Source organism: Ambystoma mexicanum, chromosome 10, assembly GCF_040938575.1.
Source record: "Ambystoma mexicanum isolate Mex_15411 chromosome 10, UKY_AmexF1_1, whole genome shotgun sequence".
Classification (NCBI taxonomy): Eukaryota; Metazoa; Chordata; class Amphibia; order Caudata; family Ambystomatidae; genus Ambystoma; species Ambystoma mexicanum.
In genome coordinates this window covers 491,515,228-491,540,402 of record NC_090932.1, presented here as the reverse complement: position 1 = coordinate 491,540,402, position 25,175 = coordinate 491,515,228, and positions in this window count along the sequence as shown.

Sequence of the window (25,175 nt, the reverse complement as noted above, 5' to 3'; positions counted from 1 at the left end):
CTCATGCCCCGTGTGTCTCTCTCCCTCCCCCTACCCCCCGCTCATGCCCCGTGTGTCTCTCCCCCTCCCGCCCACCCCCTGCCCATACCCTGTGTCTCTCTCCCCTTCCCCCCCACCCCCCACTCATGCCCCGTGTGTCTCTCTCCCTCCCCCCCACCCCCGCTCATGCCCCGTGTGTCTCTCTCCTTCCCCTCCACCCCCGCTCATGCCATGTGTCTCTCTCCCCCCCACCCCCGTTCATGCCCAGTGTGTCTCTCCCCCTCCCGCCCACCCCCCGCTCATGCCCCGTGTGTCTCTCTCCCCTTCCCCCACCCCCGCTCATGCCCTGTGTGTCTCTCTCCCTCCCCCCGCTCATGCCCCGTGTGTCTCTCACCCTCCCGCCCACCTCCCGTGTGTCTCTCTCCCCTTCCCCCACCCCCCGCTCATGCCTCGTGTGTCTCTCTCCCCCCCACCCCTGCTCATGCCACGTGTGTCTCTCCCCCTCCCGCCCACCCCCGCTCTTGCCCGTGTGTCTTTCCCCCTCCCACCCCCCGCTCACGCCCCGTGTGTCTCTCTCCCTCCCCCACCCCCGCTCATGCCCCGTGTGTCTCTCTCCCCTTCCCCCCACCCCCCGCTCATGCCCCGTGTCTGTCTCCTGTTCTCCCCACCCCCCGCTCATGCCCGTGTCTGTGTCCTGTTCCCCCCACCCCCCGCTCATGCCCCGTGTCTATCTCCTGTTGCCCCCCACTCCCCTGCTCATGCCCCGTGTCTGTATCCTGTTCCCCCTACCCGCTCATGCCCCGTGTCTATCTCCTGTTCCCCCCACCCGCTCATGCCCCGTGTCTCTCTCTTGTTGCCCCCCACCCCCCTGCTGATGCCCCATGTCTGTCTCCTGTTCCTCCCAACCCCCGCTCATGCCCCGTGTCTGTCTCCTGTTGCCCCCCACCCCCCTGCTCATGCCCCGTGTTTGTTCTCCCCACCCCCCGCTCATGCCCCGTGTCTGTTGTTCCCCCCACCCCCGCTCATGCCCTGTGTCTGTCTCCTGTTCCCCCCACCCCTCGCTCATGCCCTGTGTCTGTCTCCTGTTCCCCCCACCCCCCGCTCATGCCCTGTGTCTATCTCCTGTTGCCCCCCACTCCCCCGCTCATGCCCCGTGTCTGTCTCCTGTTCCCCCCACACGCTCATGCCCCTTGTTGCCCCCCAACCCCCCGCTCATGCCCCGTGTCTGTCTCCTGTTGCCCCCCACCCCCCACTCATGCCTATGTCTTCTCCTGTTGCCCCCCACCCCCCGCTCATGCCCTGTGTGTGTCTCTCTCCCTCCCCCCACCCCCGCTCATGCCCCGTGTGTCTCTCTCCCTCCCCCACCCCGCTCATGCCCCGTGTGTCTCTCTCCTCTTCCCCCCACCCCCCGCTCATGCCCCGTATCTGTCTCCTGTTCCCCTCATGTGCCATGTCTGTCTCCTGTTGCCCTCCCACATCCCCCCTCATGTCCCGTGTCTGTCTCCTGTTCTCCCCACCCTCCGCTCATGCCCCGTGTCTGTGTCCTGTTCCCCCCACCCCCGCTCATGCCCCGTGTCTATCTTCTGTTGCCCCCCACTCCCCCGCTCATGCCCCATGTCTGTCTCCTGTTCCCCCCACCCGCTCATGCCCCGTGTCTGTCTCCTGTTCCTCCCACCCCCCGCTCATGCCCCATGTCTGTCTCCTGTTGCCCCCCACCCCCCGCTCATGCCCCGTGTCTGTTCTCCCCACCCCCGCTCATGCCCCATGTCTGTTGTTCCCCCCACCCCCCGCTCATGCCCCGTGTCTGTCTCCTGTTCCCCCCACCCCCCGCTCATGCCCCTTATCTCTCCTGTTGCCCCTCTCATGCCCCGTGTCTGTCTCCTGTTGCCCCCCACCCCCCGCTCATGCCCCGTGTCTGTCTCCTGTTCTCCCCACCCCCTGCTCATGCTCCGTGTCTGTCTCCTGTTCCCCCCACCCCTGCTCATGCCCCGTGTCTGTCTCCTGTTGCCCCCCACCCCCCGCTCATGCCCCGTGTCTGTCTCCTGTTGCCCCTACCCCCCGCTCATGCCCCGTGTCTGTCTCCTGTTGCCCCCACCCATGCCCCGTGTCTGTCTCCTGTTCCTCCCCACCCGCTGCTCATTCCCTGTGTCTCTCTCGTGTTCCCCCACCACTGCTCATGCCCCGTGTTTCCTCCCTTTTCCCCCCCACCCCCTGCTCATGCCCCGTTTGTACCCTGTTCCCTCTCACCCCCCGCTCATTCCCATGTGTCTCCCCTGTTCCCCCCCACCCCCGCTCATGCCCTGTTGTGTTCTTTATACACCCCGCCTTCCCTTTCCATGGTGGCCATCTTGGTAAAAGATTTTCCTTCCTACACCGGGACGCCGCAGCCGTCCGGGTGTAGGAAGGAAAATATTTTTGTTTTTTTTACCACCCGGCGTTCCCACTTTGAGGACATAAGATGTTAGTGGTCTTCATCTATTGAAAAGGATGTTATGGTGACGTTGCACTAATAAAAACCTTTAAAATGTAGTTAAACAAAAATGTTACAGGGACGTTATGGTTAAGTTGCACTAATAAAAACCTATGAAATTCAATCAAAAAACTTTGTTAAAGGGACGTTATGGTTAAGTTGCGCTACTAAAAACCTATGAAATTCAGTAAAAAAACATTGTTAAAGGGACGTTATGGTTAAGTTGCGCTACTAAAAACCTATGAAATTCAGTGAAAAAACTTTTGTCAAAGGGACGTTATGGTTCCAAGTAAAACCGAAAAACCCTTGAAATTCGCCAGTTATGGTAAGCTAAGCAACCATAACTCGTGCCACCACAGGGCACTGCTAAGACTAACACCCAGGACATCAAAGATGACATCACAAATGTCATTGATGACATCACTGATGACATCACATGTCTGGCTCACTCTTTTTTCTTTTGCTGACATATCTAGGCCACATGGTTTTCTTCAGTAACAGTCAGAAACTAAAAATTGTATTTTATTTGTAGACGTATCCTTCAAGTAGGTTCTTAGAGTAATTCCCTTAGAGTCCAGTCATATCATATGAAACATATACATACGGGAAGACACAAGCTTGAAAGACAGCAATCCTTTTTGTGCATAAAGATAATCAATAGACTTATGAGCACTTTCTGATAGTTCTGTTGTTTGTTTTTTTTTATGGCTGTACTTTCCCTGTATATGGTCATATTTGTATACATTGTACTCACACTACTTTCCTTAGGGTCCAATCACATCAAGTGATACTTATACCTAGGGTAAATAGCAGCTTTGAAACAGAGCAATCATTTATTTGCATGAAAATAATCAGTTAAATTATGAATAGTTTCTGCTACTACTTGTGCTCCTTTGCTAACTTCACTTTCCCTGTATATACCCATATTGGTATGTGTTCTTGTGTCTTTGTGTTTTGTCTATAGTAATGCAATTATGTAATACATTTGTTTTATTACCTACTTATTACATATTTCACAGTACACAAAAATCTATTAAGAAAACAATTATCATTTCATTATTCAACATATTAACATTACGAATATTATACCTTCATCTTGTACACTGCACACAATGTTATGTTTCTGTATGAGTAGCTTTGTATACTAGATAGAACCCCATAATAGAATGCTATTTATATCAATGCATCGTTCAATGCACTAATTAGGGTGATATTTATTGCAATGATCCTTGACACTTGTTTCGCAACATTATAATAAGAATACCTTGTACACATATTTCATGAAAAGTACATACACATGTGATGTCATCAGTGATGTCATCAATGACATTTGTGATGTCATCTTTGATGTCCTGGGTGTTAGTCTTAGCAGTGCACGGTGGTGGCGCGAGTTATGGTTGCTTAGCTTACCATAACTGGCGAATTTCAAGGGTTTTTCGGTTTTACTTGGAACCATAACGTCCCTTTGACAACGTTTTTTCATTGAATATATATATATATTTATATATATATATATATATATATGTATATATATATATATATATATATATATTAGAATCAGTAAAAGATGATTGTTCCCACTACATACAATATCAGTGCTGAGCAAAAGAAGGAAGGCTGCTTTTTCATTTTGTCACAGTTAGAAAACAAGTGAATTAGAGGCAAACTCAGAAAGGCGAGGTTGGACGAGCCAAGAAGCCAAGGCCATATCAGACTGGGGTGAGCTAACATTGGATACAAAATCATGTGAAAGTACAAGCTCCTGTTCATAAGGCATGGACGGAAACAAGAAGACGTCAGAGGTCTATTCGAAAATAGCATTTAAATACACTGAAAGCTCAATTCTGTGGTCTTTAGTCACGTGGGGAGAAGAAGTTGGACGAGCATGTTAGTCACACCTAAGCACGAGGGAAGAGTGTGCCTTCACTCCCCTGAATTCTTCAGTAGCAAGGAACATTTCCAAGGACGAGGTCAAAGCCCTAATAGACGACAGACCACTGAGATGGTGATGGATGGCCACGCTAATTGGTGGGAAGCACAGTTAAGATGAGTCCTCCAGCACCTGGACGCTCAGCCTGCGTGCTGCTAACATAGGTTGGGAAGGTACTGACAGAGGTTACAAAGTAACCAATGTTAGAGGACTTCATGATCAAGGGTCCTAGGATTGTGTAGCCAATTAAACATTGTATATTTTGAGGCATTCCTAGTGACATATTTTCGGGAAGGGCTTAGTTGCCCCACCTGATGTTAAGAAGCCTATCACTTTATTTCACTGCCCAAACGAGTATGGATCATATACCTAGATGATTTGTTTAGACCCTATCACATTCACCCGTAGGTTTTTAAGTTTTGACACGTAGGATGACGTTAGTGATATGCAGGTTCACGTCATCAATGATGAATATTTACCATGAAAATGTGATTTTTGAATGAAATGCTTTGAGATTGTGATGAGAGACGTCTGCTGATGTCTGTTGTACTCCCTGTTTTAGATAATTGATATTAAAACAGTTATCCTTTTTCCAACTACCTGAGTCGTTTTGATTATTGATGTTTGAATACATTCTGCATCCCCATCTATCTCAAGTGTATTGCTATCTCATCTTAAAGGGCTGGGATATCCAGTTCAGGTATGATATAATACTAGGGGACTGGATGAAAGTAAGAATGGTGCAAGGACCAACAGACTTGATTCAGTGAACGTAGGCAAGTGCAAAGAGCACAAGAACACTATATAAAAAATATAGGCTATAGCAAGAGGCGAGAAATGTGTGTCAACATCAGAGCCCAGGAGTGACACAGGTGCTGGTGTGACTGAGCAACAAAATGGTAGTGAGGAGGTAGGGGAAAAAGAGGGAAGATCTAAGAAGGTAGATGAGAGTGAGGAAGAGTAGGGCCTAGTGAGTCAGATTAGAAAGGTTTTGGTGGGGAAGATGAGGACCAGATGGTGGGAGGAGGGACTTGAGGGGGTCAAGGAGTTTACAATCAGCATACCATAGCAGTAAGGGAGTAGGAACCCAGAGAACGTGTTGCCGTCCCTAGGAATCCCGCTCTGTTTCTTCTGGCTAGCCACATCTAACAATCCGTCAGGCTACAACACCTCGTCCCTGAGTTAATCAAAACTTCCAGGAAATCAGAAATACGAAACTAGAGCAATCAAGAGACAAGACTTTGGGAATCCTGTGAGACCATAGGACCAGGTGAAGGAGAGGAGGAAGTAACCTCCTGGGAACTCAAAAGACTTGGACTTAAACGTCAGATGCCAGAGTCCCTGGCAATCCAAAACTGGCAGAAGAGACGTTTACTCAGAGAAGACCAACCTGACATGTATGAATACTATTTCTTCTGGGAGTTTCCCATTTCATTTGGTTGTCCCATACTTGTACATAACAACCTCGCCCAATAAAGACACTGAAGTGAAAACAGATAGTCTTGGTGACCTTCTTGATCACCTAAGTCTGATGCGGCAGTGGGTCGAATTCTCAAATTTTTGCACATCTCATTACTTTCGCCCAAAATGAATTCCTGTGCAAAAAGCGCTTTTGACTGAGTGCATCATATGTGCACACAATCAAATTCCCCTTTTATCTCCTCTACGAATTTGCACAAATGAGGGGGCGTGTCTGGGCACTTCAATGCATACCCTGAATTTACAAACAGGATGCACCTTGAAATGTGCTAACAAAAAACACATTCCCATGAAGGGTGTGGATTTTGCCTCTTTTGCACTGGAGCGGCCTATCCAGCCCCCAAGAAATGAGCAGGTCACCTTTGTGAATAAGGTGACCTGCACATGTCTTAAAGTGGCACAAACAATAGAAGTTCATCGTCTGCACTTTTTTATTTGCACCACTTTGAGAATGTGCCCAAGATCCAATGGAAATTCTCATGTGGACTGCACAACCGGAGAGCAAGCACACAGAATGGCAAGGACGCTGCAGCGACTGGAACTCGGGAGGCGGGACAGCAGCAGCAACCATGAACAGAGCTGAAGAATGTGCAAGAGAACTAGATCAATTGCACTATGATGCTTCTTGTTTCTGCATTGTTATCATCAAATCGAGGGACATAATGTACATTTATACTGAGGTTCAGTAGATTTTCAAGTTTCCCCTGCAGACTTTACCTTCTTTTTTCCTTTGCAGAAATATGAAACATATTTCTATAAATTGCCATATATTTGTCTGCTGAATTGGAATTCCTCTACTCATAAATAGACAAGCGGCTGCATTATATGGAGCGAGAATAACATAACAACGTGGAGCGTTTAGTAAAAAAAAAAGGAGCAGAGGTGGTTTAAAACTCTTTTTTTTTGCACTCCCTTTGAGAACCCGGGGCGGTGTTAGGCTTTGGATTTCATCCAGCCTTACAAAGAACAGGAAGGCTCTTGTGGGTTTTCTGGCTTCCCCAGCTGCACCTGATTTCCTGTGGATGAAACATCTTAAGTTTGAGAGAAAGATTAAACTCTAACCCAAAAAAGCCTAGCGGACTACCCTTCGCAGCTTTTCAAAATGTGAATTTTGATTTAGGTTTTCAAGACACTGCGTAGAAAAGCTGGGGAAATGCCCTAACTTTGTCCTATTTTGAACAAAGATGAACTGTGGGCAGTCGTGGGTGTGAGGGGCCGGGGGCAGATGCATTCTTTTATACTATGCCCATTAAGTTCCGTCTAGATGCCCTTCAGTTGCCCTCATTCAAGGCAAAATTGGAGTCAAGGCAATTCAGATAAATGTGCTTGTTATGTTTCTACGAAAGAAGAATTGCTTATTGTTATTTTTTTATTTGTCCCCTACATAAGTGTTTGAGAAGGAAATTGATACTTTTGCAGGATGTTTGTTGGGCGATCAATGAAAAACGCGAATGTTGTATTCAATTCAACCGCGAATGAAGTGTCATCTTTGCGATGGTTCACGTCTAGGCGAAGCTTGGCATCTCCGATAAGGAGTCAAGTTTAGAGCGCTGAAGGTTTAGAACTATGTATCAAGGGTGTGCCTTTTGCACTGTGCATTTTGGAAAGTCTAACGACTGCTCTGCCATTTTATGTGAAGACGTGTTTTGTTTTACCATGCATATAGGTTTCATGTAATTCTGCTGTAGATATGTATTTCACGTATATTTTGCTTGCACTTTGTGATGTGATTAGCAAATACATCTTTCTCTGACTTGACTTCAGAGACAAAACATTATTTTCGTTACCAATCATCTTTTAAATAGGGCGCTGCCCCAGTATGCCATGGTGTGTTCATAACATGCCAGGAATTCAATGAGCGGAACAAACAAAGGCTATGATCACTGCTTTCATATACCAATGTAGCAACACTGACAAGTTACTGGCTTTTTATGCCAGCATTATTCTTATGCGCCCGTTTCACGATATACTAACTGTAGACGAAAATTGCCAGGTCCGGAGATAATATGGCAAGTGTGACAGCCTGTTTGCTGGCACTTCCATCTTATGGCTGTTCAACTCTCTGATGGTTAGTTGCATTAAATGCCTGATTCACATGTCGTTTTCCAGTGGGATTGCACCATTATAGAACGCTTCTCTGAATCAGGCCCTAAGTGTCAGTTGTTTGATTCTGTCCTGCCAGCCTTTTGGAGGTTAACTACTGGTCCCAATCGGGAACCTCTCCCTGCAATGTGCAGTTTTCCAAAGCTATTTTGAAAGACAATTTAGGAAAAGCGTGGAATGCCTATGACGAATTCATGCACATCAAAGAAAGGCAGTGTTCTGTGAAAATCAAGACAGGTGGCAGCCTAGATTCTGCGTGTTTGGTTTCCGTTATTTTACACAGTCAAAAGTACAACGTGGCTGTAGAACCTCCTGAGTGGGCACCTTACTAGTGAACAGGTTATTTGGCAGTGATTGCTCCAAGTAGAGGTACTCCCAGACCTTGGATCTTTTATTGAATCTTTAGGAAATTGGGGTTTCACGCTAAGTAACCCAGTTCATTCCAGATGTGGACGGCTTGCTCACTGTGCTCATAGAGGCACAGCTTCACCTCACCAAGGAGGCCAGATTAGGCCGAAACACGTGTCTGCTGTTGCTGTTGGTATTCTAGTTCAGAGGAGAATTGCCTAGCATTTCAGTGTTGGACTGCCCAAGTGGGTGCGACCAGACTGATATGCAAATGAGTAATTATTTCTCCTTTGTGAAAGGTACACTGAGCTAAATCATGGTTGTAGACCCTCCTAAGTGGGCACCTGCCCATAGACCAGGTTATTTGGTTGTGTTTGTTCTCGTTAGAGGGGCTGCCAGACCTTTTTGTGCACAACTACAACATAATTCATTTTTTTATAATTGTTGCCACTCAAGGTGCATGTGGCCTCACAGCCCTATAAATATCCTTCTCCAAATGGCTAATAACACTGCTACTCGTCATGCCTCTCTTCCAGCAACACCTATTGAGTCCGTTTTTTAGTTTTGCCTTCCTCCTTGATACATGTATGACTTCATGTAAGCATGCTTTCATTCCTCCCAATCTTAAAAAGCAATCTTTGGACCCATATTTTAACTACAACTATAGCCCTATCTTTTTTTTTAATTTCTCTCTTCTCTGACACTTCTGGAATGCACAGACTATCCTCAGTTTTCACGCTATCAGAATGCTTACACTTTCCTCTCTTCCTTTCAGTCTGGTTTGCTTTTGGCTAACTCAGATGAGATGGGGTTGTGCATGTTACTAATTACCCTACTTCTGCTCGGCACAATACACCGTCATCTCTTCTAATTCTGCTCGATTTGTCTGCAGTTTGATACATTGAATAATTCAATCCTTCGTTCATCCCTTTCCTCTCTTGTTATCTCGAGTTCTGCTCTGTCTTGGCAGACCTCGCACCTTTCTGCCTCATGGACAGGTGACTCTTCTTCCACACTACCACAATACTAAGGTTTCCTATAGACCTTAGTGTTGGGTCCTCTACTATTCTCATTTCTTATTTCCCTTTCTTCTACCACTTCCTCTCACGTTCTAATATGTCCATTCTCAAACCTTCTATTCTTTTTCCTCATGTTATTATCAGTGTATGCCAATTTCGAGCTGAGATTCTGTTGCCAGTCAATTAATGGTGACCCACTCACTTAATCTCAATAAATCTAAAACAGAAATATCGGTGTTCCCTTCTCCTTCTCCCTATCCCGGTCTTCCACCTTTGTGCATTTTGTTTCCCCCTACTTCAGTTACCCCTCTGACTTTCTCCTCGGAATCTTAGTGTTAATTTCAATCCTTCCCTATCTTTTTTCTCTCATATTTCTCCTGTGGATAGTACATGTAGGTTTCAACGCTACAATATTCAATTCATTTGTTTGTTCTTACATTTCAGGTTGTCAAGAGATGTATTCTGAATTTAGTATTTTCCTCTCTTGACTATTGTTATTCCATTCTTCTTGGTCTGCTCATCTTTCCCCTTGACAACATATGTTTCATTCCATTATTGATCTCCCTTTTGTCTGCCTTTATGCTACCATAGTTCTCCTTCTTTGGCTTCTCTTCACTGGCTTTCGTTCCCTTCTTGTATTTGCCTTTACTATCCTTGCATGGCATGTCTATGGACTGGCTCCCGCTTATTTATCTTCTCTTCTTCTCTCTATATGTCGTTTTCTCTCTTGACTGCTCTTCTCATCATTTCTTGGCTCCTCCTTGTCACCATATGTGACCAATCACATTTTAACTATTTTGTACTTCTTTATTCTGAAAGCTACATGCTCTCTCGCTCCTTACACTCAGCTTGCTGGCTTCTTTCCACTCTCTTCTTAAGACCCACTTACTTTCTTGTTCTCTTTTGTAACTGCTATCGTCTATGCTTTTTGTTAATTGTATTTATCTTTTTAGTTTTTGTTTCTGAGTGTTTAATTATGTACAACAGTTTATTCAAAGTGGTAGGCACTTAATAAAGCTATATTATGATCCCAGTAAACAGCACTTAATTATTTGGAAGAATGAAAGGTTGAGGTTGAGTTGTGTGATATACACTGCCCCCCTGTAATGGGCCCGTTTCGCTCTGAGCTCTCACATACACCAAACATTATTGGCATTAACAAAAATAGAAAAATAAGCTTGACATTGCTGTGCTAGCCCTTATTATGGAGGCTGGGAGGAAAAAAAGCACAAATAGACAACATTTATATATAGTAATTAGGAGGAATGCTTCAAAAAGCGCTCAGATGAAAGATATGTTTAATAACTAATTTCAAAGTGGTTGCTACACACTCCTGCAGTATATACAGCTCATATTCTTATTGCTCAACTCAGTAGGAACCATTTTAGCCCGCCCAAAAATGACGAGCCTTTAACCCATGTGTTCAACACAGATTCCAGCTGCATATGCATCAACCACTCGAGGTATTTTACCAATTTCAGTTTTCATTCAATCTATAACATGCTTAAATACTGCTGGGGCTTTTTTGAGAAAGTGAACTCCCTACTTTTTTGTGGACCTGACCATAGCCAATTGATCACCCAAATAACACCAACCATTATTACTCACTACTTCCCCTTCGCACAGAGGTTAGCTTTTGAATGAATTGTACCAGTCCTGAAGTTGGCTGAAGAGGCTGGGATGTCACCTTGCCAGAACTGCTACTCTCTTTCTTTCGTGAGGCTGCGGCAATAATATAGGGCAGCATTGCCACTGTAAGACACTTAACATTGGCTGTGCCCAGAATATATGTGCACACTATCACATAGGCACGTTTCACAATATATTTGTTGCCACTCTAAGAACACACTCATTCTGACTGTGCACAATGTTTGCCAGTGTTTCCACTGTAAGAACATATTCATGCTTGGTGTACCAAATATATGCAATTATTTCAAGAGTAAAAATCCATTTTGAAAAAGAACAAGACCCGCGCTGAATGGAAACCTCACACACAGAGACGTGCACTCGCTCAGGTACATTCATTCAAACCAAACACACTCACACACACACATTCACATACACAATACATGCTTGCACAGTTGCAGAGACTCACTCTCTCTTTCAATTACACATGCACACATTATTCAAACATTCTCCAACACAAACACTCCTACACTAACACACACATATACATGTTTAAAACGTATTTATCCTGGCTATGACCACAGTAGCGATGTTGTACTCCTTGCCCTCCTCTCCTTTTTTAGCAGTTTCCACGGAAGTCCTGAAATAGAGGGCAGCAGCATCCAGCAGAGTTAGGGATCAAGAGCCTCCCTTGAACGTTCAGGGCGCAATTCATAGAATGTGGTGCAGAAAAGGCACAAGTTCTGCATGCCGAGAAGGAGTGTGCACCAGCCGTGGCTCAGAGAAATGATTGTGCGGCACGTTTATTCATGGATTTCCTGAGGCATCAGTAGCTGTGGCGGAAGGAACAGCAAGCTGCGCCAGTAATGCCCCCAACAGACCCCCACATGCAGGAAAAAGCAAGTGAAATGCCTAACACGACGCAAGCCTCTGCACCATGCCTGGGCCAGCATACAGCCCCCCTAGCGAATTCGCGTGAAAACACCTTGTGATCCCCAGCCGCACCCCAGCTTAATTACATGAACACACCTTGCGAACCCCGGCCGCACCACAGTGTAATCTTGCGAAAACACCATGCGATCCCCAGCCGCATGCCAGCGTAAATGCCTGAAAACACCTTGCAAACCCCGGCCGCACTGCAGCGTAATTGCGCAAAAACACCCCGCGATCCCCAGCCGGAAACCAGCATAATCGCACAAAAACACCACGCGATCCCCACCTGCTACCCAGCATAAACGTTTGCAAACACCTCGTAATCCCTGGCCGCACACCAGTGTAATCACGCGAAAACACCCCTCACCATGGGACAACCTAGCCCACATCAACCGTGATGCCACCATGCAGCAATCCCTTTCACATGGGACAGCACAGCCCCCAACACCCGTGACCCCACCCTGAAGGCAGCCCCCTCACCATGGGAAAACCCAGCCCCCATCACCCATGACTCCACCCTGCAGGCAGCTCCCTCAACATGGGACAATCCAGCACCCATCACCCGAGACTCCACCCTGCAGGCAGCCCCCTCACCATGGGACAACCCAGCCACCATCACCCGTGACCCCACCCTGCAGGCAGCCCAGTCCACATGGAACAACCAAGCCCCCATTGCCCATGACCCCACCCTGCAGGCAGCCCCCTCCACATGGTACACCCCCACCACAGCCCCCATCACCCGTGACTCCACCCTACAGGCAGCCCCCTCCAAATGGACAACCCATCACCCATGACCCCACCCTGCAGGCAGCCCCCTCAACATGGGACAACCCAGCCCCCATTACCCGTGACCCCGCTCTGCAGACAGCCCCCTCAACATGGGACAACCCAGCCCCCACCACCCGTGACCCCACCGTGCAGGCAGCCCCCTCACCATGGGACAACGCAGCCCCCATTACCAAGGACCCCACCCTACAGGCATCCCCCTCAACATGGTGCAACCCAGCTCCCATCACCCGTGATCAATACCCTGCAGGCATCCCCCTCACAATGGGACAACCCAGCCCCATCACCCATGACCCAACCCGGCAGGCAGCCCACACAACATGGGACAAAACAGCCCCCATCACCTGTTACCCCACACTGCAGGCAGTCCCCTCCACATAGGACACCCCACCCCAGTCCCCATCACCGGTGACCCCACCCTGCAGGCAGCCCCCTCCACATGGGACAACCCAGCCCCCATCACCTGTGACCCCACCCTGCAGGCAGCCCCCTCACCATGGGTCAACCCAGCCCCCATCACCAGTGACCCCACCCTGCAGGCATCCCCCTCACCATGGTACAACCCAGCCCCCATAACCCATGACCCCACCCTGCAGGCAGCCCCCTCCACATGGACAACCCAGCCCCCATCACCCGTGACCCAACCCTGCAGGCAGCACCCTCCACATGGGACACTCACACCCCAGCCCCCATTACCAAAGAACCCACCCTGCAGGCAGCCCCCTCCACATAGGACAACCCAGCCCCCATCACCCGTGAACCCACCCTGCAGGCAGCCCCCTCCTAATGGGGCACTCCCACCCCAGCCCTAATCACCTGTGACCCCACCCTGCAGGCAGCCCCCTCACCATGTGACAGCACAGCCCCCATCACCTGTACCCCACCCTGCAGGCAGTCCCCTCCACATGGGACAACCCAGCCCCCATTACCCGTGACCCCACCCTGCAGGCAGCCCCTCACCATGGGGCAACCCAGTCTCCATCACCCATGACTCCAGTGTGCAGGCAGCTCCCACAACATGGGCAACCCAGCACCCATCACCTGAGACCCCACCCTGCAGGCAGCCCCCTCACCATGGGACAACCCAGCCCCATCACATGTGGCCCCACCCTGCAGGAAGCCCCCCACCATGGGACAACCCAGCCCCCATCACCCATGACCCCACCCTGCATGCAGTCCCCTCACCATGGGACAACACAGCCCCCATCACCCGTGGTCCCACCATGCAGGCAGCCCCCTCCACATGGAACAATCCAGCCCCCATCACCAGTGACCGCACCCTGCAGGCAGCCCCGTCACCAAGGGACAACCCAACCCCCTTAACCCGTGACCCCACCCTGCAGGCAGCCCCCTCACCATGGGACAACGGAGCCCCCATCACCCATGTCCCCACACTCCATGCAGCCCCATCCACATGCAACACCCCCACCCCAGAGCCCATCACCTGTGACCCCACCCTACAGGCAGCCCCCTCACCATGGGATAATCCAGCACTCAACACCCGTGACCCCACCCTACAGGCAGCCCCCTCACCATGGGATAACCCAGCCCCCATCACCCATGACCCCACCCTGCAGGCCGCCCCTCACCAAGGGACAACCCAGCCCCCATCACCCATGATGTCACCCTGCAGGCAGCCCCCTCACCATGGGACAACCCAGACCCCATCACCTGTGACTCCACCCTGCAGGCAGCCCCCTCCACATGGGACAACCCATCCGCCATCACCCGTGACCCACCCTGCAGGCAGCCCCCCTCACCATGGGACAACCCAGCCCCATCACTTGTGATCCCACCCTGCAGGCATCCCCCTCACCATGGTACAACCCAGCCCCCATAACCCTTGACCCCACCCTGCAGGCAGCCCCCTCCACATGGGACAACCCAGCCCCCATCACCCATGATGTCACCCTGCAGGCAGCCCCCTCACCATGGGACAACCCAGACCCCATCACCTGTGACTCCACCCTGCAGGCAGCCCCCTCCACATGGGACAACCCATCCGCCATCACCCGTGAGCCACCCTGCAGGCAGCCCCCCTCACCATGGGACAACCCAGCCCCATCACCTGTGATCCCACCCTGCAGGCATCCCCCTCACCATGGTACAACCCAGCCCCCATAACCCTTGACCCCACCCTGCAGGCAGCCCCCTCCACATGGGACAACCCAGCCCCCATCACCCCACCCTGCAAGTAGTCCCCTCCACATGGGACACCCCCACCCCATCACCCGTGACCCCAGCCTGCAGGCGGCCCCCTCCACATGGGACAACCCAGCCCCCATCACCCGTGACCCAACCCTGCAGGCAGCCTCCTCCACACGGGACAACCCAGCCCCCATCACCCCACCCCACCCTCCCAGTCTCCATCAGCCAGGTGGCGTGGGCAGGAGCCCCCACCCTCCACAGCCCAGGATCAGCTCATCAGAGCTGCCGCACCGTGCCACGAGGCACGAAGAGGATCGCAGTCCAGTCAGGCCCCCACGAGCCCCCGCCAGCACAACCCTCCCAGAGGAACTCTTCACCACCCCATCGGCCACCCCTCACCCAGAAGTGGCCCGGGTCGCGCTCCAGCAACGCGCCGATTTCGAAAAAAAAGAAAACAAAATGTCGGGCGCGATGCGGCGCCAGAGCGAGGCTCGGCATCCTGGTTGCTAAGCAACCGTGCTTCATAGCACACAACATCCGCCGGCAGGCAGAAGAGCCGGCCACATTCAAAGGCCATTCTAAGGCCCTGTTTGCCCCTCTGCATACAGTCTCCATCAGCCAGGTGGCGTGGGCAGGAGCCCCCACCCTCCACAGCCCAGGATCAGCTCATCAGAGCTGCCGCACCGTGCCACGAGGCACGAAGAGGATCGCAGTCCAGTCAGGCCCCCACAAGCCCCCGCCAGCACCTTTGTGCTGCCCACCCCTCCCAGAGGAACTCTTCACCACCCCATCGGCCACCCCTCACCCAGAAGCGGCCCGGGTCGCGCTCCAGCAACGCGCCGATTTCGAAAAAAAAGAAAACAAAATGTCCGGCGCGATGCGGCGCCAGACCGAGGCTCGGCATCCTGGTTGCTAAGCAACCGTGCTTCATAGCACACAACATCCGCCGGCAGGCGGAAGAGCCGGCCACATTCAAAGGCCATTCTAAGGCCCTGTTTGCCCCTCTGCATACAGTCTCCATCAGCCAGGTGGCGTGGGCAGGAGCCCCCACCCTCCACAGCCCAGGATCAGCTCATCAGAGCTGCCGCACCGTGCCACGAGGCACGAAGAGGATCGCAGTCCAGTCAGGCCCCCATGAGCCCCCGCCAGCACCTTTGTGCTGCCCACCCCTCCCAGAGGAACTCTTCACCACCCCATCGGCCACCCCTCACCCAGAAGCGGCCCGGGTCGCGCTCCAGCAACGCGCCGATTTCGAAAAAAAAGAAAACAAAATGTCGGGCGCGATGCGGCGCCAGAGCGAGGCTCGGCATCCTGGTTGCTAAGCAACCGTGCTTCATAGCACACAACATCCGCGGGCAGGCGGAAGAGCCGGCCACATTCAAAGGCCATTCTAAGGCCCTGTTTGCCCCTCTGCATACAGTCTCCATCAGCCAGGTGGCGTGGGCAGGAGCCCCCACCCTCCACAGCCCAGGATCAGCTCATCAGAGCTGCCGCACCGTGCCACGAGGCATGAAGAGGATCGCAGTCCAGTCAGGCCCCCACGAGCCCTCACCAGCACCTTTGTGCTGCCCACCCCTCCCAGAGGAACTCTTCACTACCCCATCGGCCACCCCTCACCCAGAAGCGGCCCGGGTCGCGCTCCAGCAACGCGCCGATTTCGAAAAAAAAGAAAACAAAATGTCGGGCGCGATGCGGCGCCAGAGCGAGGCTCGGCATCCTGGTTGCTAAGCAACCGTGCTTCATAGCACACAACATCCGCCGGCAGGCGGAAGAGCCGGCCACATTCAAAGGCCATTCTAAGGCCCTGTTTGCCCCTCTGTATACAGTCTCCATCAGCCAGGTGGCGTGGGCAGGAGCCCCCACCCTCCACAGCCCAGGATCAGCTCATCAGAGCTGCCGCACCGTGCCACGAGGCACGAAGAGGATCGCAGTCCAGTCAGGCCCCCACGAGCCCCCGCCAGCACCTTTGTGCTGCCCACCCCTCCCAGAGGAACTCTTCACCACCCCATCGGCCACCCCTCACCCAGAAGCGGCCCGGGTCGCGCTCCAGCAACGCGCCGATTTCGAAAAAAAAGAAAACAAAATGTCGGGCGCGATGCGGCGCCAGAGCGAGGCTCGGCATGCTGGTTGCTAAGCAACCGTGCTTCATAGCACACAACATCCGCCGGCAGGCGGAAGTGCCGGCCACATTCAAAGGCCATTCTAAGGCCCTGTTTGCCCCTGTTCGCCGCTTACGGCGCGTGGCGAGTTCCCATATTATACATTTATGACCCTCTGATGCCCCAGGACAATACATGGGCTTACACCGTAGAACGCAGCGGTTGAGCAGGAGCTCATGACATCGCAGAAGTAGCGGACTTGGCTAGGAAACCTTCCGGGATCAGATACCTGGTAAGCGCTGCCACATTGCGCTATTCTTTATCTTTGTTTGTGCTGGTCATCCAGCCTCAAATCTGCCTCACTATGGTATAAATGCACTCAAGTGCTCCGAGTTGCCCTATAAAGGCCCTAGGCAACGTGCACATGCATGCGCCTTGTATTCTCTTGTGACATTCAAGGCCCGTCAGCCACTGTCTCACTCTCATGCTTATGGCCTTACCCCGCACCCACCTTGCCACCCTCTTGCCCTCCACTTCCAGCCTCGCACTCAAATACTTTGATGTACTCCCGCCAACATACAACCCCATTGCATATGAGTTGTGTGGTGCCCCATGATCGCCCCCAGACCACACTTGAACGGTGTTGTGCCCTATGGTCGCCTCCAGACCACATTTGAACTGTGTTGTGCCTTATGGTCGCCCCCAGACCACTCTTGAACTGTGTTGTGCCCTATGGTCGCCTCCAGACCACATTTGAACTGTGTTGTGCCCTATGGTCGCCCCCAGACCACACTTGATCTGCGTTGTGCCTTATGGTCGCCCCCAGACAACTCTTCAACGGTGTTGTGCCCTATGGTCGCCTCCAGACCACATTTGAACTGTGTTGTGCCTTATGGTCGCCCCCAGACCACTCTTGAACTGTGTTGTGCCCTATGGTCGCCTCCAGACCACATTTGAACTGTGTTGTGCCCTATGGTCGCCCCCAGACCACACTTGATCTGCGTTGTGCCTTATGGTCGCCCCCAGACCACTCTTGAACTGTGTTGTGCCCTATGGTCGCCTCCAGACCACATTTGAACGGTGTTGTGCCTTATGGTCGCCCCCAGACCACTCTTGAACTGTGTTGTGCCCTATGGTCGCCCCCAGACCACTCTTGAACTGTGTTGTGCCCTATGGTCGCCCCCAGACCACTCTTGAACTGTGTTGTGCCCTATGGTCGCCCCCAGACCACTCTTGAACTGTGTTGTGCCCTATGGTCGCCTCCAGACCACATTTGAACTGTGTTGTGCCCTATGGTCGCCCCCAGACCACACTTGAACTGCGTTGTGCCTTATGGTCACCTCCAGACCACATTTGAATGGTGTTGTGCCTTATGGTCGCCCCCAGACCACATTGAACTGTGTTGTGCCCTATGGTCGCCCCCAGACCACTCTTGAACTGTGTTGTGCCCTATGGTCGCCCCCAGACCGCATCTGACTTGTTGTGTGCCTACCGTATGTCACCAATGCCTCATACTCGCCAATTTCCCGCAAGTCGCCCCTGCCATAGCATGCTTTCCTACCTCTTCGCAATCATGTTCCCCTTTTGTGTCATGCAAAGTAACATACCCTGCAATGGCAATAGCTACATAGCCCATAAAAACGGTCTAGCCAGGCCGGCTTGCCCAAGACATTACCCCATTATATGCCCCACACCTTTCTTGCCTACCACTCCTGCCTTCCTCCCAGTCTCACAATCCGCCTCTCCGACCCATTACCACGCATACTCTTCTGATGTCCCGGCTACTAATCACCTAGATACCTCCAAGCGGAACCCTACCAATATAAGTACCTTAAGCCCCACCTCTGGTCCCAGTACCTCTACAACTGCTGACCTTACTGTCTCTAGAACCACCACCCTCACCCCTTTTGATCGGAACAAAAGACTCGGTGCCAGAACCCACCATAAGACCAGCATACCCCTAGTTAAGCGACCCTGCAAGACTATCAATTACACTGCAATACCTAGCAATTCCACCCTTTCTACTCCTAAAGGAGCTCTCCTAAATGTTAGATCACTAGTCGCCCATTCCATAGAAGTAGCCGACATCATTCTAACAAACAATTTGGACTTCCTTGCTGTTACTGAAACTTGGTTGCATGATGCTGCAGGACCATCTCTCACCCTAGCTATACCAGACAACTATACCATCCTCAGAGCAGATAGACCTAACGCACGAGGAGGCGGTGTAGCTATCATCTTCAAGTCCTCGCTTAATATTAGACTAGCCTCGTCTCCCCCACTTAAATCATGTGAACATCTCACATTCAAATTACAAACGTCCCCTAAGAACACCATTACGATGCACTTAATTTACAGACCCCCGGGCCCACCAGGCTCCTTTGAGGAAGACATCACCTCACTAGTTGCCGAAAGCTCCAAACTTTCAGCACAAATGATTATACTTGGAGACTTCAATCTTGGGTTTAATGACCCCCTCGACGTCCTAGCCACTGCCCTGGCCACAGCATTAGAGGAGCATGGCCTCCAACAATTCTGCTCCAAACCTACCCATTCGAAGGGCAGAATCCTCGATTGGATAACCGCCCTTAACTGCAACATTACCACGAAGGATCCCATACAGCTCTTATGGACTGACCATCATTTCCTCCCATTTGACATTAACACTAGCAGCCTAGTGCATAACAAGCCTGTTACCGCACCAGCCTGCCTAACTAGGAAAAAGAGTAACATCACAGCGGAAGCCTTAATACCCTTGGTAACCCCTATCCTGAACGCACTACCAGCCACAACCGACCTGAACCAATTGGTCAACGTCTACAATAATTCCATGGCCATAGCTGTTGACACTATTGCCCCACTAAAAATGCGCAAAGGGAAACCAAAAGCGCACCTGAATACATGGTACACCCCAGAACTTAAATCCCTCCGGCAACAAAAAAGTAAACTTGAAGCACTATGGAAATCAGCGCCCTCAGCAATTAACAGAACGAATCTCACTAATATCTCCACTTTCTACAAAAATTAGATTATACGCGCAAAGAAAGAATCGCTCAACTCCAGGATCTCGGAGGCAAGCTCCAGCTCAAAGGAGCTCTTTAAGATCCTAAAGGAACTAGAAAACCCCATTCCTCCCACGGATACTTGCACTAAAAATAAACAATGGTGCACAGGGATCCAGAATGCCCTTGTTAACAAAATTTCAGGGCTCCAGTCTAAAATTGACAATAAACAACAACAACTCACCTATGTTCCGACCTCCAGTCCCACCCCTCCCCCCCTACAGCCTCCAGCCCAGGATTCACCTTCAAAACGGTATCCATACCCGAAGTACAGAAAATCATAGCGTCATTGAAACCTTCGAACTGCAAGGGGGACAGCTGTCCCGCTCAGATTATAAAAGATGCTGCAAGGGATCTCTCCCCATTCATCACAAAATTAATAAACCTGTCTTTCTCTGATAACTCGGTCCCTAGTAATCTTAAACAATCCTGGGTCCTACCACTACTAAAAAAACTACCCTCGACCCAGATATACCCACAAATTACAGACCCATCACCACTGTCCCATTCCTACTAAAAATTCTTGATAGAGTGGCCTATCTACAAATCCAGGATTACCTTGAGACAAACCATCTACTAGGAATTCGCCAGTCCGGCTTTCGTCCACAACACGGGACAGAAACGGCCCTGGTCGATCTCAAGTGCCAGATAGACGACCTCAAAGACAAAGGTAAAGCTGGCATCCTTCTTCTTCTTGACCTATCCGCTGCCTTTGATCTGGTTGATCACAAAATCCTGTGCAACCATCTGTCATCGGCAGTACACTTCTCCCACTCCGCAATTTCATGGATCCAATCCTTCCTGGACAATAGGACCATGCGGGTCTTCTCACCCCTAGCAGCGGCCGACCCTATTCCTATTACTTGTGGTGTCCCACAAGGATCGTGTGTATCACCCACTTTGTATAACATTTTTACAAAGCCCCTATTCGACAAGCTGGACCATCTGGGTGTCACCTACACTAACTACGCAGACGACACCCAGATACTCCTCACCTTAACCGGCAACTATAATTCGGACGCCATTTGGATCAATGAAGTCTTCTCCATCATTCAGGCATGGATGGCCACACATGGCCTCTGCCTGAATGATGACAAGACTGAACTGCTCCTTGTCGGCTCACCCAACACCATTCGGAAACTTAGTCCTAGCTACACTAGCCTTACCATTGACGGCAACACCATCACTATCGCCAAGAGTGTAAAAACCCTTGGTTTTTACCTCGACACGAACACTAACCTAGCCAAACAAATTAATATGACTGCCTCAGCCACGGCCTACACAGGCAAACTAATCAGGGCCTGTAGACCGCTGATCTCCCCTAACAACTGCCTCACCTTAGCCAGAGCACTTATACAATCTAAACTAGATTACTGCAATAGTCTCTACATAGGTGCCAACAAAACGGTAATCAATAAACTGCAAGTTATACAAAATAATGCACTCCGTGCCGCCCTGAATATTCCCAGAAGAGAACATATTTCGGCTACCAGAATCGCATGCAAATGGCTATCCATCCAAAAAAAATAGATCTAAAAACTATCTGCCTCACCTATAAAGCAATCAACGGCCTTCCCCCGCCCTATCTCACCAACAAATTCACACTAAGACAGAACACTAGAACCACTAGATCCTCTAATACACTACAATTGACTGTGCCCAAATTCTCCCTCAAAAGAGCTGGTGGTTCCAGCTTCCCAGTTCTGGCTTCACAACTTTGGAACACCATTCCACTGGATATCAAATCTACACCCACCTTCCAACCTTTCAGAACTAAGGTCATCACCTGGTTACTCAACAATTAACCTACCATGATTGAATGCATACCTCCTGCTTGATTGTATTTTGCACCATGCCAGCATATTACTGTCTATGCACGAATTGCTATATTACTGTCTATGCACGAATTGCTATCCTGTCTTGTATACCTTTGCTTCATCACTGTATAATTGTACCCTACCTTGCCTGTAACTCGAAGATTAAGCGCCCATATACCTTTGGGTCAGGTGCGCTATACAAATTAATAAACAAACAAACAAAACAAACCCTGCAAGCAGTCCCCTCCACATGGGACACCCCCACCCAAGCCCCCATCACCCGTGACCCCACCCTGCAGGCAGCCCCCTCCACATGGGACAACCCAGCCCCCATTACCTGTGACCCCACCCTGCAGGCAGCCCCCTCCAAATGGGGCACCCCCACCCCAGCCCCATCACCTGTGACCTCACCCTGCAGGCAGCCCCATCACCATGGGACAACCCAGACCCCATCAACCATGAACCCACCCTGCAAGCATCCCCCTCACCATGGGACACTCAGCCCCCATCACCCGTGACCCCAACCTGCAGGCAGCCCCCTCCACATGGGACAACCCAGCCCCATCACCCATGACCCCACCCTACAGGCTGCCCCTCCACATGGAATAACCCAGCCCCCATCACCCGTGACCCCACCCTGCAGACAGTCCCCTCACCATGGGACAACCCAGCCCCATCACCCATGACCCCACCCTACAGGCAGCCCCCTCCACATGGGACAACCAATCCCCCATCACCCATGACCCCACCCTGCAGGCAGCCCCCTCCACATGGGACATTACCTGCATGATGAAGGCTGACATAGTGACACATCAGGACTCCATTGAATGTGTGTTGTTCACCTTAACTGACTTGTAGTGACACCATCCATTAAATCCACTGGAACATGTATCCTGAAAGCAAAAATCAATGCATTTACCTGGCCCACATCCATGAGTGTGTCAGCTGGGCAAACAGATTAGCTGTCCACAACCATATCCCAACATACACATGAAACAAGTGAATGTAAAAGTGAGTGCCTGCTGGACATGTGACAATGGGCCTCATTAATACCCAGGCGGTAAGTTACCGCCTGGGTCGTACCTTTACCACCATGGCGTAAACTACGTTTACGCCATGGTGGTTGGCGGACTTACCGCCCCATTCCGAGGTTGGCGGGGCGGTAAGTCCCCAATCCCCATTTACCCTTCCCCATTCCCATTTTTGCCCCATAGGGCATAATGGGAGTGGGGAAGGCGTTAATTACGCCACTGTAAATTACGGTGGCGTAATTAACAACAAGGTCCCTTAGCGCCATGGATTTTAACACCTGCTAAAAGCAGGTGTTAAATCCTCCATGGCGCTAAGGGACCTCGGAATCAGGCGGTAAGGGTCGGCGCTGTTTACGCCGCCGTAAACCCCTTACCGCCTGGGTCGTAATGAGGCCCAATGTGATGGCATCAATACACAGGTAAAAATTGTTCACCAATGACAGAATCCCAAACGCTCTCAAAGTGTGCCACATGAACAAACACTGGCTGTGTTCCCCACAGCCTGAGCCTCATTGAGCTGGAGCTGCCATTCCTAGAAGAGAACCATTTTGGGGGGTTTTGTCAGAGGGCTATTACCTAACTTGGATGGTATTTAGACTTGTGGTAAAATGGCAGTAGCGTGGTAGCGCAGTGTGTTTAGAGTAATGCCCTATATGATGAGACAAGTCTTCCCCTACCTTATATTTGTGTTCTGTTTAGGGTTGTCTGTAAGTGCAGACTATCAGTCTTCGCAGTTACAGGGACAGAACAGCGCCAGCAGTTTTTCCCGTCACTTATTTACGAAACCAGACTACCGTCTTTGACGGATCTGCTCAGCTGTCAGCATACACAGCATACACAGCTGAGACATCGCACACATAGAATCTGTCTATCTATGAAGTCACAGTAAACAAATAACACAACCCAGATCCTGGGAATAATGTATCAAGACGGGCGGTAACTTGTAAAATGTTACTTCCCAAAAAAAATGGGTGAGGTTATTTGTCTTCCTGCATGCAGCAGTATCAGGACTCCCGGGCTCAGGCAACTCGAACACAAGGCCACAACCTCCCGCCGACCCGTCTTCCTCAAACCGATGCCTTAAAGAGAAACTTGCCCTCTCTGCACAGCTCGGCTCTGCCCTCCTTGCACAGCCCAGCTACACTCTTGGTCTCCTCTTTCTGCCAAATGATGACTGAATATCCACCCCCCTTGTAGCTAGATTCATACCATAGGCCTGTCAATCTTACTCACCCTGCCCCTTCTCTCCTGACGTCTCCTGTCACCTCAGCTGATCCTTCTAGAATCATGGTATTTCTCTCTCCAAACACCCCAGCTCCTGAGCATATTATATCAATTTGCTTCCTGCAAAGCACAAAATAGTGCCTTCTGAATGAAAAAGACAGCTGCACACAACGTTGTAATCGATAGAACTCCTCTAGTATGGAACTTCAAGGAAGACGTCATCTCTATGGCATTTCAGGCTCCTTATCTTCACCCCCATTTTTTGGTCCGGGGGCTTTCTCAGGGCCTCCGCTCCCACAGCATCCTTCGTTGATCCAGCGCTCCAAGGAGCCAGCCCTGCCGGGGCAAGGAATTAGTCATCTAGAGTAAAAGAAACAAAACAGATTAAGTACCTAGCATAAAACAATGTTCTATCCCTCTTCTGCTGCAAGGTCTGAAAATAAAAATTGAACGGTCGATACAGTGGCTCCACGGATACTGGTCTGTCATACTGGAACACCTGAAAACAAGTTCAGAATGACACAAAACAAAACAACATCCCTCATCATGCAGCCAAAAATAATTCCAAAATACCCCCCATAATATTTTCATCTCAAAAACCCCTTACAATTCCCCATTATATCCTCTGAAAAGCTAATGTGTTTACCTTGATTTCTCTGTTAACTTTATTTTTACTGCATTTATTATTTTCATTCAGCCAGTCTCAACTTGCTCAAGCCTTCTCACCTCATATTTCGGGTGGCAGGGCTTAATCTGATTTACATGGACAAATGACTCCACTGATACTTCACCTTCCTTTTTGACAATTTTATACACCACAGGGGAGACCTTTTCTATGATTTAAAATGGGCCTTGCCAAGCTGCCAGAAATTTAAAGTTTTTATATTTCTCCCAAAGTGATACTTGTAAACCTGATCACCTACCTTGTATTCTCTTACAGATGTCTTCCTATCATAAAATATGTTTGCACTATCATCAGCCCTCTCCAGATTTCGCTGCACAAACGCAAATGCATGCTCTAAATGCTTCCTCAATTCTTCCACATATTTGTGAATGGTCGAGGCATTCACAAGTGTTTGCTCATGCGCCCTGTCCAATAAACGTGTGGCAACACAATTTCT